The 12,345-nt window shown below is 50.8% G+C and overlaps 1 pseudogene across 1 annotated transcript; it reads right to left on the bottom strand.

Moving 5' to 3' along the window:
• Nucleotides 1–11,462: 11,462 nt before the first annotated feature.
• On the bottom strand, nt 11,463–11,998 carry LOC311515504 (histone H2A pseudogene; annotated as a pseudogene). Its single transcript has one exon. The product of its transcript is annotated as a histone H2A pseudogene (transcript).
• Nucleotides 11,999–12,345: the final 347 nt, after the last annotated feature.

The raw sequence follows: 12,345 nt of genomic DNA, 5'->3' as shown, positions 1-12,345 counted from the left end.
GATGTGATTAGGCCCCATGATGGTTGCCAACTGTGCCCACATATCTATTCAGGGGACACCAACAGGAGAGTGGGTTTGTGTGGGGGGGGGGCATGGGGAGAAAACTGGATTTGTGCTGGAAATGGCCCACCTTGATTATCATACACATTGTAAGGAGAGTGATCACTTTAGATAAGCTATTACCAGCAGGAAAGTGGGGTGGGGGGAGAGAAAACCTTTTGTAGTGATAAACACCCATTTTTTCATGGTTTGGTGTGTATAAAAACATCTTCTGTATTTTCCACAGTATGCATCCGATGAAGTGAGCTGTAGCTCACGAAGGCTCATGCTCAAATAAATTGGTTAGCCTCTAAGGTGCCACAAGTCCTCCTTTTCTTTTTTAAATAGTTTGTTTCTCAGTGAAGTAACTAATCATACAGTACATCATAGATGGTTTGCTTGGTTATTAACTATTGTTATTTGATTGTATTATTTATGTAGTACCAACACTGTACATTAAATGTTACATGCATGCAGGTCGTGGTCTGAAGATCCTTGCTGGTGTCTATCAGATTAGCTCTACTGGCTTCAACAGCTGAGGATCTGAGTGGTGGAGAGAGGACTTTGCAAATCTATTCCTACACATTGTTTAGTTATTGGCCATAAAAAGCTTTGAAACTGGCAGGTGCTGTATTCCATAGAGTGGTTGCCATTTGTAACAGGTCGGGGCACTCACTGACACAGTGCCTCCTGCTGGTCAGTCCAGGAATTAGCTCATCCAGCTCAGGAGCGCCCTCTTCTGGCCAATTTCCCTGCCCTTACCTGCCTCTCTGTAGTCCCTTTATCTCCACCACATATAGGCCCCATGTCCATCCTGGACCACGGTGCCCCTTACCTTGGGGAGCTGCCCCTCACCCAGGGAAACCCACTCTCCTGAGCCCACCTCATCTCAGTGACTACTGCCAATTGTCATCTAGCCCCTTCTCTCAGGGGCACACTGAAGTCTGAAATGGCCACTCATCACTGGCAAGGGGGTGGTTGGACCTGCTGCTTTTTCTTGCCCTGGCTGCCTTCCTGCAGCCCTAGTACGTCCTCAGGCCTTTGCTGCAAGGCCTCAGACTGGGAGGTCGCCAGGCCAGAGCTCCCCAGCTCAGCCTGCCCTTCCCCAGCACTGCTCTGTCCAAGCTACCCCTGTCCCTACCCAGCAACTAGGTCCTTCTTGCTCCACTACTGGAACAAGACTCACCTCCTTCTGCCCAGGAGCCTTTCTTATACTGGCCCAGACGGGCCCTGATTGGCTGCCTCCAACCCGCTCATGATTGGCTCCCTGGGGCAGCCCTCTCCCAGGGCTGTTTTTAACCCCTTCCAAACCGGAGCACGGTGACCGCTCCACTACACCATTATACAGCCAACATTTATCGTCACCCTAGAGATGATGTCACAGTGATTTCCTATGCTAAGCATGTCTCTGATAGGCCAAAGTTGGTAGCGGCTTGCCTTTCATTGGTGATCATCAGGGATCCTAGTTGTCAGTGATAAACAAACTCCAAAATTCTCCAATAAAAAAAAAATCCATGTTTTCCCACGATTAAAATTCAGGTTATGTTTAGCGCTTTCCGTGTGTCTACAACTGTCTGCCTTCTCACGTAGTCTACAGCCTTGCTGTGTACAGTACCACACAGCACAGTGCCATCCACATGACATTTGTCCTTGCCAAACTCAGGGACACGGGGTTAGGGGTGGTTTTCAGGTTTGTGGCCTCTTTTCATAACTTAATTACTCACGGCTGGAGGCTGAAGTGAAATTTGAGATGCATTTAAACACGAAGCTCTGTACACCAGAAGCAGTTTGTTGGAATGTGTTTAGCTATGTACATTTAAAGCACATTCAAAAATCAACCACAAGAGGGGGAGGCTGCGCGCACTGAATACGTGACACTGGTACTTTCAGTAAAATCTAGTTAATAGTTAATATATGTTTTAATTTTTTCAGAAAATGTAAAAAACAAGATTCTCTGTAACAACGCAAATCCCGCGTTTTTCCACGGCAAGTGGATTCCTAGGATCCCTGGTGATCATTGTAAGAATCAAGCACTATTTTTTAGGTTTGATTTTTAAAATAAGCAGCCTGATCCAGCTGCCATGACCCTTGCTCAAGCCAGCTGTCCCACTGAAACCAGTGCCCCTCCTGATCCCGGTGGAAATACTCCTGCTGACTGACACTCGCATGAGCCAGATCAGAATTCAGCCCCTTAAAGTCAATGGGGTGACGTTTTTCATTCATATTATTGTCATTATAGTAACCTCTGGAGGCCCCTCATATCGAGTTCTGCACAAACACACAGTGAGAGAGATTTGCTGCCCAGAGACCTGGCAGTCTAGCCAAGACAGCTGCAGGGCTGCAAGGCGACAAAGGCACAAAGTGGTGCAGCGACTTGGCCGAGATCACACAGCAGCTTAATGGCAGAGGTGGGCCTGGAACTCAGGTCTCTGAAGGGTCAGTGTAGACCTCTGCTTACAGCCATCTTGAGCAGGGAGCACTGCCATGGGGACGGGTTGCAGGCTCAGGCCCTGTGTTTGTATCGCAGACTAATTCCTCGGCGTTACAGACACGCTAGCCAAGGGGGCATAGCCTGGGGGAAGAAAGGCCCCGAGAGGAACATTTCTTCCCTTTGGACTCTTGCATCCCTCAGTGCTCTGCTGCATTACTTGTGCCGGGTGAAATCCACGCCCTAGGGCTTGAGCGGCATGTGGAAGTTTCCTAGGTCTCCCATAGCCCCTGGCTCAGAGCTGAGCCCCAGCTGCTGTGCCAAGACCTGGCCCTTCCTATTTATTGCAGATGTTTAAAAAAGCTTTTGTGTTGCAGAAGCAAAAGCGCACAGTGAGGGCTGGTTTCTTTGTAGGGGCTTGTGCATGGACATAGGTCTCAGCGTGACCCAGCGAAATTACTTTGTAGCCCTGCTCTTTGGTTTGGATTTTTCAATGTGGAATTGTCTCAGTATGTTTCTGTTGCATTCAGGGCACCTTCCCTTTCGGGCCTGTAACTGTGGGTCAGTTGTACCAAAGGACTGTGTAGCCTAACGGGTAACGTGTCTGGTTTGAACTTCCAACTCTTACTGGGGTTATACTTTTATTAAATGTCTAAGCAGACTGCTCCATCACTGTGCTTCTAGATAAGTTCATCCTTGAACCACGTCTGTAAAGGGAAAAAAATCCAAAACGTGCAACATCAGTAGATCCAAGCTGGAAAATAAAAATTTCAGCCATATAGAGATGCCTATGCAATCCACTGGCAAAGCATGTGTCATGTCCCCCTCAACTGGCTGGCTCCTATAAGGATAACGGCCTACTACTGCTGTTGCTGTTGAAGTTACTCCTTTAACTCAAGTGGTAGAGGTTGGTTCAGTAGAGCTGAAGGTTTGGGATGGAAACCCTGCTGAAGACCTATGAGGCAGGGGTCCATTACATCTCAACAGCTCGGTTAGAAAAGGGTTAACATATTACGTTTAAAGGGCAACATGCAGATACGGTAATTTGGTCTCCCCTTCTGCAATTGACTGAGGCTTGATCTACACGACATACCTACTTCAGTCTAACTATGTCGCTCAGAGGCATGAAAAATCCACACCCCAGAACGATGTATCTATGCCGACCTTCACCCCCACCCCCATGTAGACAGTGCTATCTTGCTGGGAGAGCTTCTCGGGCCGGCATAGCTGCCGCCTCTCTCATTGGCTTAGAGCGTCTTCACCAGATGTGCTACAGCGGTGGAGCTGCGCCGATGTAACTGTAGTGTAGACCTGCCCTAACTCACTCCTGGGAGCTTTAAACTGGGGAGTGGCAGCTCCGTGTGTCACATCAGCCACCCAGCAGGGCATAAAGTCTAGTGGTTAGGGACCGAGATTCACGTCTTCTGGGGTCTGGTCCTCTCTCTGCCCCTGAGCAAGACACTTCCCCTCTCTGTGCTATAGGTTCCTCAGGTGTCAATGGGGGATTGTATTCATTGCACAAGGGGGGCTTCATTCATTAAAAGCTCAATCTTGCCAGCCCCTTACTTAGTCAATGGGAGACATTCCATGTACTGAGGGCTTGCAGAATAACATGGCTGCTTCTTGAGATATCAGGGCCCAGATCCTCAACTGGTGTAAATCCTGTCACTGCCCTGACTTTACATCACTAAAGATTTGGCCCCACATCTTCATAGGGCTGAACTCTTTATTTTCCTATTTAGGGTTTTTATTAAAACCCGTGAGATACGCTGGATCAGACATGGTGTCGAGATCCCCACTGTGTTTATCGAGATCCCAGAGGGGCAGGGTCATAATAGTGCACTGTATTATTATTTCTACATGGCTGCCTACATGATTCCAAGTCAAATGGAGGACAGGTCGAGCAAAGGCTATTAGCCAGGATGGGCAGGGATGGTGTCCCTAGCCTCTGTTTGCCAGAAGCTGGGAATGGGATGGATCACTTGATGATTACCTGTTCTGTTCATTCCCTCTGGGGCACCTGGCATTAGCCACTGTCGGAAGAAAGGACACTGGGCTAGAGGGACCATTGGTTTAATCCAGTATGGCTGTTCTTATGTTATATTCTTAAATACATCAAACAACTATATCCGGTGCTATGTAATATTCAGATTCTAATTAAATGAGCATATGCAGAGATATATTGGCTGCCGTTCATTCTTGTCTCCTCTCACACCTCATTGCTTCTGCCTTCCAGAGAAGTAAATAACAATGGGGAAAATTCATCCTTGGTGTAATTTAGCTCAGGGGGTCAACCTGTGGGTCATGACCTAAAATTGTGTCACCAGAATGTGTCAAAGGGTCACATAGGAGGCCTGGGCATTGGGGAGGAGGTCAACTCCAGCTTCTTGGCAGGGAGACCCTGGCGTGGCGGGGGGAGGATGCAGAACCTGCCCTGCACCACCCCACAGTGACCGCTCCTGTAGGGCTGGCTGGGCTCAGGCCCCTGCTCCGGGCGCTCTGAGCTGGTGCATAAGGTTGTGGTGTCACTCAGGTTTGGCCCAGCTACCTCTCCGTCATGGTGACAGGGTGCAGCCAGGCCAAATCTGAAGGCGTGGCAGTGTGACCCATGCACCGGATCACAACACCAGTCATGCAAATATGGCCTGGCTGGCCACCCGTCAGCAAGGGCCAAAGCTGAGCAGCACTGCACCCCTGAAGGTCACAACACCGGGAGAGGGGACCCAACCGAGCCCAGCCAGCCCCATGGGACAGGAACCGCAGGAGCCACCACCATGGTATGCAGGGTGTACCTAGTTAGTACTTATTACATTAATGTGTATATTGTGGATGCAAAATGTGTAGTAAACCAGATGTTTTTTGCATTAAAGCTATTTACTGGGTCATGGCGGGCCGTCAAGGTTACAAATGGGTCCTGAGCCCAACCAGATGGAGAACCGCTGGTGTAGATGGACTGGAATTCAGTCCAGTATTTTGTTGCATCAGGATCCAGCATGTGGGTGGTCCCTTGGCTATTCATGAGGAAGCAGCAAGTCCCAAGTGAATTGCTTGTATTCAGTTATTACACCAAGAACATAGTGGATGAAATAGCTCACTGAGCAACTCCAAAGTCTGGCATCTCCTTGTGTCACCCTAGCCGGTGTCCTCTCGCCTTCGCACCTCCTGCTGGATACAGGCAGTGTCCACAAGATGGCACTAAGGTGCAGTCTCCACTCTAAACAGATGAAGAAGATGTTTATTTCTTCCTGGGACCCACCTCCTGTTTCTGTCCCACTCTACTCAGTACTGGGGAGGCCCCTGCTGGAGTTGTGTGTGCAATTCCGGGTACCACACCTTAGGAAAAATGTGGACAAGTAGGAGAGAGTCCAGAGGACAGCAGCAGAAGTGATAAAAGGTTGAGAAAACCTGACCTGTAAGGGAAGTTCTAAAAAACTGGGCAAGTTTAGTCTTGAGAAAAGAAGACTGAGGGGGGACCGGGTAACAGTCTTTAAAGAAGACAGTGATCAGTTGGAACAGGCTCCAAGGGAGGCTTGGGAACCCCATCACTGGAGGTTTTTAAGAACAGGTTAGAGCAGGGATTGGCAAACTTTGGTCTGCGGCCTGCCAAGGGAAGCCCCCTGGCGGACCGGGCTGGTTTGTTTACCTGCCGTGTCCGCAGGTTCGGCCGATCACAGCTCCCACTGGCCGCGGTTTGCCACTCCAGGCCAATGGGGCTGCAGGAAGCGGCAGCCAGCACATCCCTCGGCCCACGCCGCTTCCTGCAGCCCCCATTGGCCTGAAACGGCGAAACACGGCCAGTGGGAGCCGCGATGGGCCGAACCTGCAGACGCGGCAGGTAAACAAACCGTCCCGGCCTGCCAGGGGGCCGTGTGCCAAAGCTTGCCAATCCCTGGGTTAGAGAAACAGCTGTCAGGGATGGTCTGGGTTTCCTTGGTCCTGCCTCAGCACAGGGGGCTGCACTAGTTGACCTCTCGAGGTCCCTCCCAACCCAACATTTCTATGATTACATCTTTCTTGGTGTCCTGCTCTGCAGCATTAAAACAAAATAGCTTCTGACCTTCTGCTTGTGAAGAAAACCTTCCTAATGCGACACAATTCATTGCTAGCTGCAGACAAAGAGCCTGAAACATTAGCTCTGAAAGGTGTGAGCTGCTCTTGATCCTATCCATGGACTGTTAACTGGCACTCCGTGCTGGGTTCCCTGCCCAGTGCTTACCCAGGTGCTCACAGGGTTGCCAACTCTCATGATTTTGCCAAGAGTTTCATGATAATGATTGTTTCTCCAGCCCCTGGCCCCCCCCCCCCGGCCCCGTGCCCACTCTCTCTCTCTCTCTCACACACACCGTGCTGCAGCAGAGCCATGCATTGTACAGCGAAAGCTAGAGGGAGCAGCTCGCGCCGCTGGTGGGGAAGGCTCTGCTCACAGGGAAGCGCTGCCTCTTCCATCTCTGCTCCTCCTCCCGGAACCAGACACATGCACGGGCCAGATGTGGCAGAGTCAGCCTCTGCAGCCCCTCTTGTTGCCCACTGGGACATAACTCACCCTGCCTCAGTTTCCCTCAGTCCGTGGTTGGCCACTGCCTCCCACATGGTCTGATGCTGCGGCAACTTACCCCTCACCCAAAGTTCCCCTCCCAGGAAACCAATGTTCCCAAACAAATATAACAAAATCAACAGAAGATGCTCTGTCCCAGCCTTGGGCGGGACCCCATCCTTCTACTCGGGTTTAGCTAGTTACCCCTCACCAGCGCTCCCTGCCTCAGGCCTGCCTTTCCTCCGGGGAGACTCCCAGGCACTGATCTCTCTCTGTGCCGGACACAACCTTAGACAACAGTCCCAGGGGCAGCATGAACAGAAGGGCCTTGGCCCCTCGTGGGCTCAGCACCCTGTTCTTTCTGCTCCTCTCTCAGGGCTTCCTCTGGGAGCCTCCCCTCTTCCGGGGCCGGTCTCCAGAGCCTTCCACCCTTCCGCAGCGCCTTGCCCTAACAGCTCTCTCGCCCTTTGTTGGCATTGCAGGACCCCTTCCCAGCCGGGTTTAGTAACTGACCAGGGCCGCCTGCTCCCTAGCCAATCGGGATCAGCTGGGGGAGGTGATCTGTCACAGCCTGGACCCGACTCTCCCTAATGGGCCAGCCGGCCTGTGACACCAGGCCTCTCCCTTCGCATACAGTCCAGTGGGACAACTGGTGGAGGAATCTCACCTCCCAGAATGGCCTGCGTGCCAGCAGCTTCCTCAAGGGCTGGTGAGTCCGGGAGAGTCCCTCTGCCAGCCTCTCCCACTCCTGGTCCTGCGGAGCTGGGCACTATCACGACCACGGCTCCTTCCCGGAGCGAGGCCCCTGCACTGCGCCCCGAAAAGTGGGGTCCCGCAGGCCAAGGAGTGGGGAACACGGACGGGAGTGGTGCTTGGCTGCGCTCGCAATGCATCGGGGGATGGGGGAAGGGCGTGCCCCTTGGTCCCCGGTCCCGTGCCTGGCGCAGGTTATTCCATCCCCTCCGTCTCCTTTGACTGCACACAGTCAAGCGCTCGGAGGCCTGTCCCCAGCAGGGCCAGCTCGCCCCGCACTCCCAGAAGCCGGAGGTGCTGCTGGCAGCCAAGGCCCTTCTCAGGCCAAAGTGCTGTGGGTGCCTTTTATTTCTGCCTCTTCTTTTCACCCCCTCCCTGGCCCAGGTGCCTATGGGAGCAGCGCACCCAAGCGAACGGAGGAGAGGTAGAAATAGCAGCCTGGCCAGCAAGCACCAAGCGGGCAGGTTCACGTCCAGCAGATGCCAGTTAACCGAGCTGGGGCTGCTGAAGGAGGCTGGCGTCCTCTTATTGCTATCGCCCAAGGTGCCCAGCCAGGGGCGCTGCGTGGGCCCTGCAGGGACGGGGCTCTGTGCACCAAGGGCAGAGCTGCAGGGTCTCCTCTGCCTGTCGCTCCCCCATAGAGACAACCCGACATCTCTGCCTCCAGACCTACCCACCACCATCCAGCCCCAGATCCCGCCTGCCCCGCTGCTCCTCTTCTCCACTCACCCCTGAGTTCCTGGCACCGTCTCTGCAAAGGCCCTTAGGCCAGGAGAGAGAAGGACCTGGCTCAGCCCGGCCTGTCCATTACACTGGCTGCTTTGCCACCTCCCAGCTGGGAACTCCAAGCTTCCTCTGGTGAATTCAGGGGAGAGGAGGAGGAAAATCAAGGGCACCATTTCAGATTTTGGTGAAGGGGGGGAGGCAACTTTAACTGTGATTCCAGGGGTTACGTAGGCACCTGAAAACTCTAAGGGAGGCAGATAACGTAACAATTAGCTGACAGGAGCCCTGTATCTAATTCCTATATAAAAGAAAGAACATTTAAATAAATATTAGACCCACTCAGCTCTAATATAACATGTTCTTGTTGTGGCAAGTCACTTAAGGGACACCAATTAGGTTTAAAATGTTAATGTATACTCTTACTTTGTTACTAACTCTGCAGAGAAAGAGAGACCCCATCAGGACTCCTGGGTTCTATCCCGCTCTGGAAGGGGAGTGGGGTCTAGTGCAGGGGTGCCATTTAGGAGGAGGTGGGTGGGCTCCTGTCCCCACATTGAGTTTCGAACCAGAGATCTGCTCACAGTGCATGCCCTAGGCCAGCTCTGGAAGGGAGTGGGGTCTAGTGGGTTACAGCACGGGGCAGATACATCTGGGTTCTATATAAGAACATCAGAACGGCCATACTGGATAAGACCATTGGTCTATCTAGCCCAGTATCCTGTCTTCTGACAGTGGCCAGTGCCAGGTGCCCCAGAGGGAATGAACAGAACAGGGAATCATCAAGTGATCCATCCCTTGTCGCCCATTCCCAGCTTCTGACAAACAGAGGCTCGGGACACCATCCCTGCCCAGCCTGGCTAATAGCCATTGATGGACCTGTCCTGCATGAACTTATCTAGTTCGTTTTTGAATCCTGTTCTAGTTTTGGCCATCACAACATTCTCTGGCAAAAGGTTGGACTGTGAAGAAATACTTCCTTTTGTTTGTTTTAAATCTGCTGCCTATTAATGTCATTTGGTGGCCCCTAGTTCTTGTGTTATGTGAAGGAGTAAATAACAATTCCTTCTTTACTTTCTCCACACCAGTCAGGATTTTATAAACTCTATCATATCCTCTCTTACTCCTCTCTTTTCCAAGGTGAAAAGTCCCAGTCTTATTAATCTCTCCTCATACGGAAGCCGTTCCATACCCCTAATCATTTTTGTTGCCCTTTTCTGAGCCTTTTCCAATTCCAATATATCTTTTTTGAGAGGGGGCGACCACATCTGCACACAGTATTCAAGATGTGGGCGAACCATGGATTTATATAGAGGCAATATGATATTTTCTGTCTTATTATCTCTCCCTTATTATCCCTTTCTTAATGATTCCCAACATTCTGTTTGCTTTTTTGACTGCCGCTGCACCTTGAGTGGATGTTTGCAGAGAACTATCCACAATGAGTCCAAGATCTTTTTCTTGACAAGTAACAGCTAATTTAGACCCCAGCATTTGTATGTAAAGTTGGGATTATATTTTGCCATGTGCATTACTTTGTATTTATCAACACTAAATTTCATCTGCCATTTTGTTGCCCAGTTGCCCAGTTTTGTGAGATCCCTTGTAACTCTTCACAGACAGCTTTGGACTTAACTATCTTGAATAATTTTGTATCATCTGCAAATTTTGCCACCTCACTGTTATCCCCTTTTTCCAGATCATGTATGAATAAGTTGAACAACCCTGGTCCTAGTACAGACCCCTGGGGGACACCACTATTTACCTCAATCCCCTACAAAATACTGACCATTTATTCCTACCCTTTGTTTCCTATCTTTTAACTGGAATGCCTGGCAGTGCTTTCAGTATCATCTAATAATCCTTAATTTAATTTAATGACAAGCCTTTTGTTATCTTAATCACCCAGCCTCTGTTTATAACAAACTCCCTGTCCCAAGGGGGAAGCTGAGAGCAGCACAGAACTCATCACAGTCCACACTCAAGCTCTGTCTGGGGCTAGGGCATGTGCTGTGAGCAGACCTCTGGTTCAAAACTTGGGGGGAGGGGGGAAGGAGCCCCCTCAAAATGGCGCCCCTGCAGGAAGACTAGGGTTAGGGGTCCAAAGAACATCCCTGGGCTGATGCCGTTGGCTCCACCAGGGAAGATTTGGGACAGACAGCCAGCGTGGAGAAGTGAAACTCTGAGAAAAGTTTTGAAAGCAGCGGAGGCCTGTTAGATAGAGAGTGGAGGCCTGCCAGCGCAACTGAATAACACAGCAGCATGAAAAGTCCTAAGGGCCAGAATCTCAGCTGGTGTCAATCAGCAGAGCTCATTCATTGAAGACTTGGAGCTATGCTGATCAACAGCAGCCAAGGATCTGGCCCTACATGATTAATTCGACATTTTAAGATGGGTTTCAAACCAAGAAATCCAATATTGTTGCATCTCTCCTCCCCTGCCAGGCCTTTCATGTCCCAGGATAAGTTTGTTTTCCTGCCTTTTACCTTCCAGCACCTTAGTGCAAATTCAGCTGCTCTTATGGGAGGAAAGATCAGGCTTCCAGACTATCACAAAAGACAGAGAGCAAAATGCGCTGCCGACAGCCATGGTTCTTTAAGCCACTTATCCATACAGCACCTAAGACTTTACGGTCCAAATTCTGGTCTGTCGAAGCCAATGGCAAAATTCCCATTGGCTTCAACAAGACAGGGGTCTGGCCCTTCCTGTGCAAAGCGCTGTGGAGGTATTAACTAGTCCACGGTAGGTAAAAATTGATTTCCTCCTTTTACAGATAGGGAAGCTGAGAGACACAGAGATTAGGGAACTTGCCCAAGGCCCAGCTGCAAAGCTGGGATGAGAACTCAGGACATCACGCCTCCCGGGCTCAGATACATCCCACGCAGCGCCCCCTTTCTCTTCTCCATATACACTTTTATGAATCCATCCCTGGCAATGAAAAGCAGTGCTGGATTTGTATCTTTTAATAGAGCACGTGGGGGGCTGTGAAAGGGAAGGGCCAAGTCACTCCTATTTCTCCTGGAGGGTGTTCTCCCCCAGCAAACGAAGACTCTTGCTCCTGGAGGATTTGCTGCTCTTGGTCTTCAGCAGCATAGCCTGGCTGTTGGGTAGGATCCCCCCCTGGAAGACAGCATCGCTGCCCAGCAGTAGTTTGTGGAGGTCCTTGTTACGGCGGATGGCAAGCCGCAGGTGCTGCGGCGTGATACATCTCCTTGGGTCATCCCGGGTGGCGTTCCCAGCCTGTGCCAAGAGCTCAGCGGTCAGGTACTCAATCACGGCAGCCAGGTAAACCAGTGCTCCTCCTTTGATCCGCTTGATGCAGTGTCCCTTACGCAGCATCTTCTCTATATGGTCCACAGGGAACTGAAACTTCTCCCGAGAAAACTGGGACTTGGAGTTTGCCTGAGGTGCCTCCCTGGTCTTCCCCAGCCCAGACATGACTGCAAATTCCTGCAGCTCAGTGGCACTCCGTGCAGTAAACAGCAAGAAGAGCGAAAGAGGCTCGGATTGAGGATTCAACGCTATGGCGGTGGGGGAAAGGGAGGGAGGAAGGATGGCAACCTTACATTTTGATTCGTTGGGTATGAACCAATGGGAAGCAAGATCCTTTATTAGCCAATGGGGATATTTCCTCTCTTTATGATGTCATTTTCATTAACAGCCTGTTGACCTTTGCAGTTTCAAGGGAGAGGTGAAGACGAGCATAGGTCTTTTTAGACAAGCTCTTGTGTAATATGATCTTAATTTACAGGATAATTCCTTTAACTCATCACGTTTACACACATCATGTGCAGAGGGGTGGGAAGATGTTGGCTTCCCCTAGCAAATACTTCCTTCTCAAACATGAACCAGCATGGGTTCTTCCCTG

This window comes from Lepidochelys olivacea (assembly GCF_965140295.1).
Source record: "Lepidochelys olivacea isolate rLepOli2 genome assembly, chromosome: 2".
Classification (NCBI taxonomy): domain Eukaryota; kingdom Metazoa; phylum Chordata; order Testudines; family Cheloniidae; genus Lepidochelys; species Lepidochelys olivacea.
This window is presented reverse-complemented; position numbering and strand designations above follow the sequence as displayed.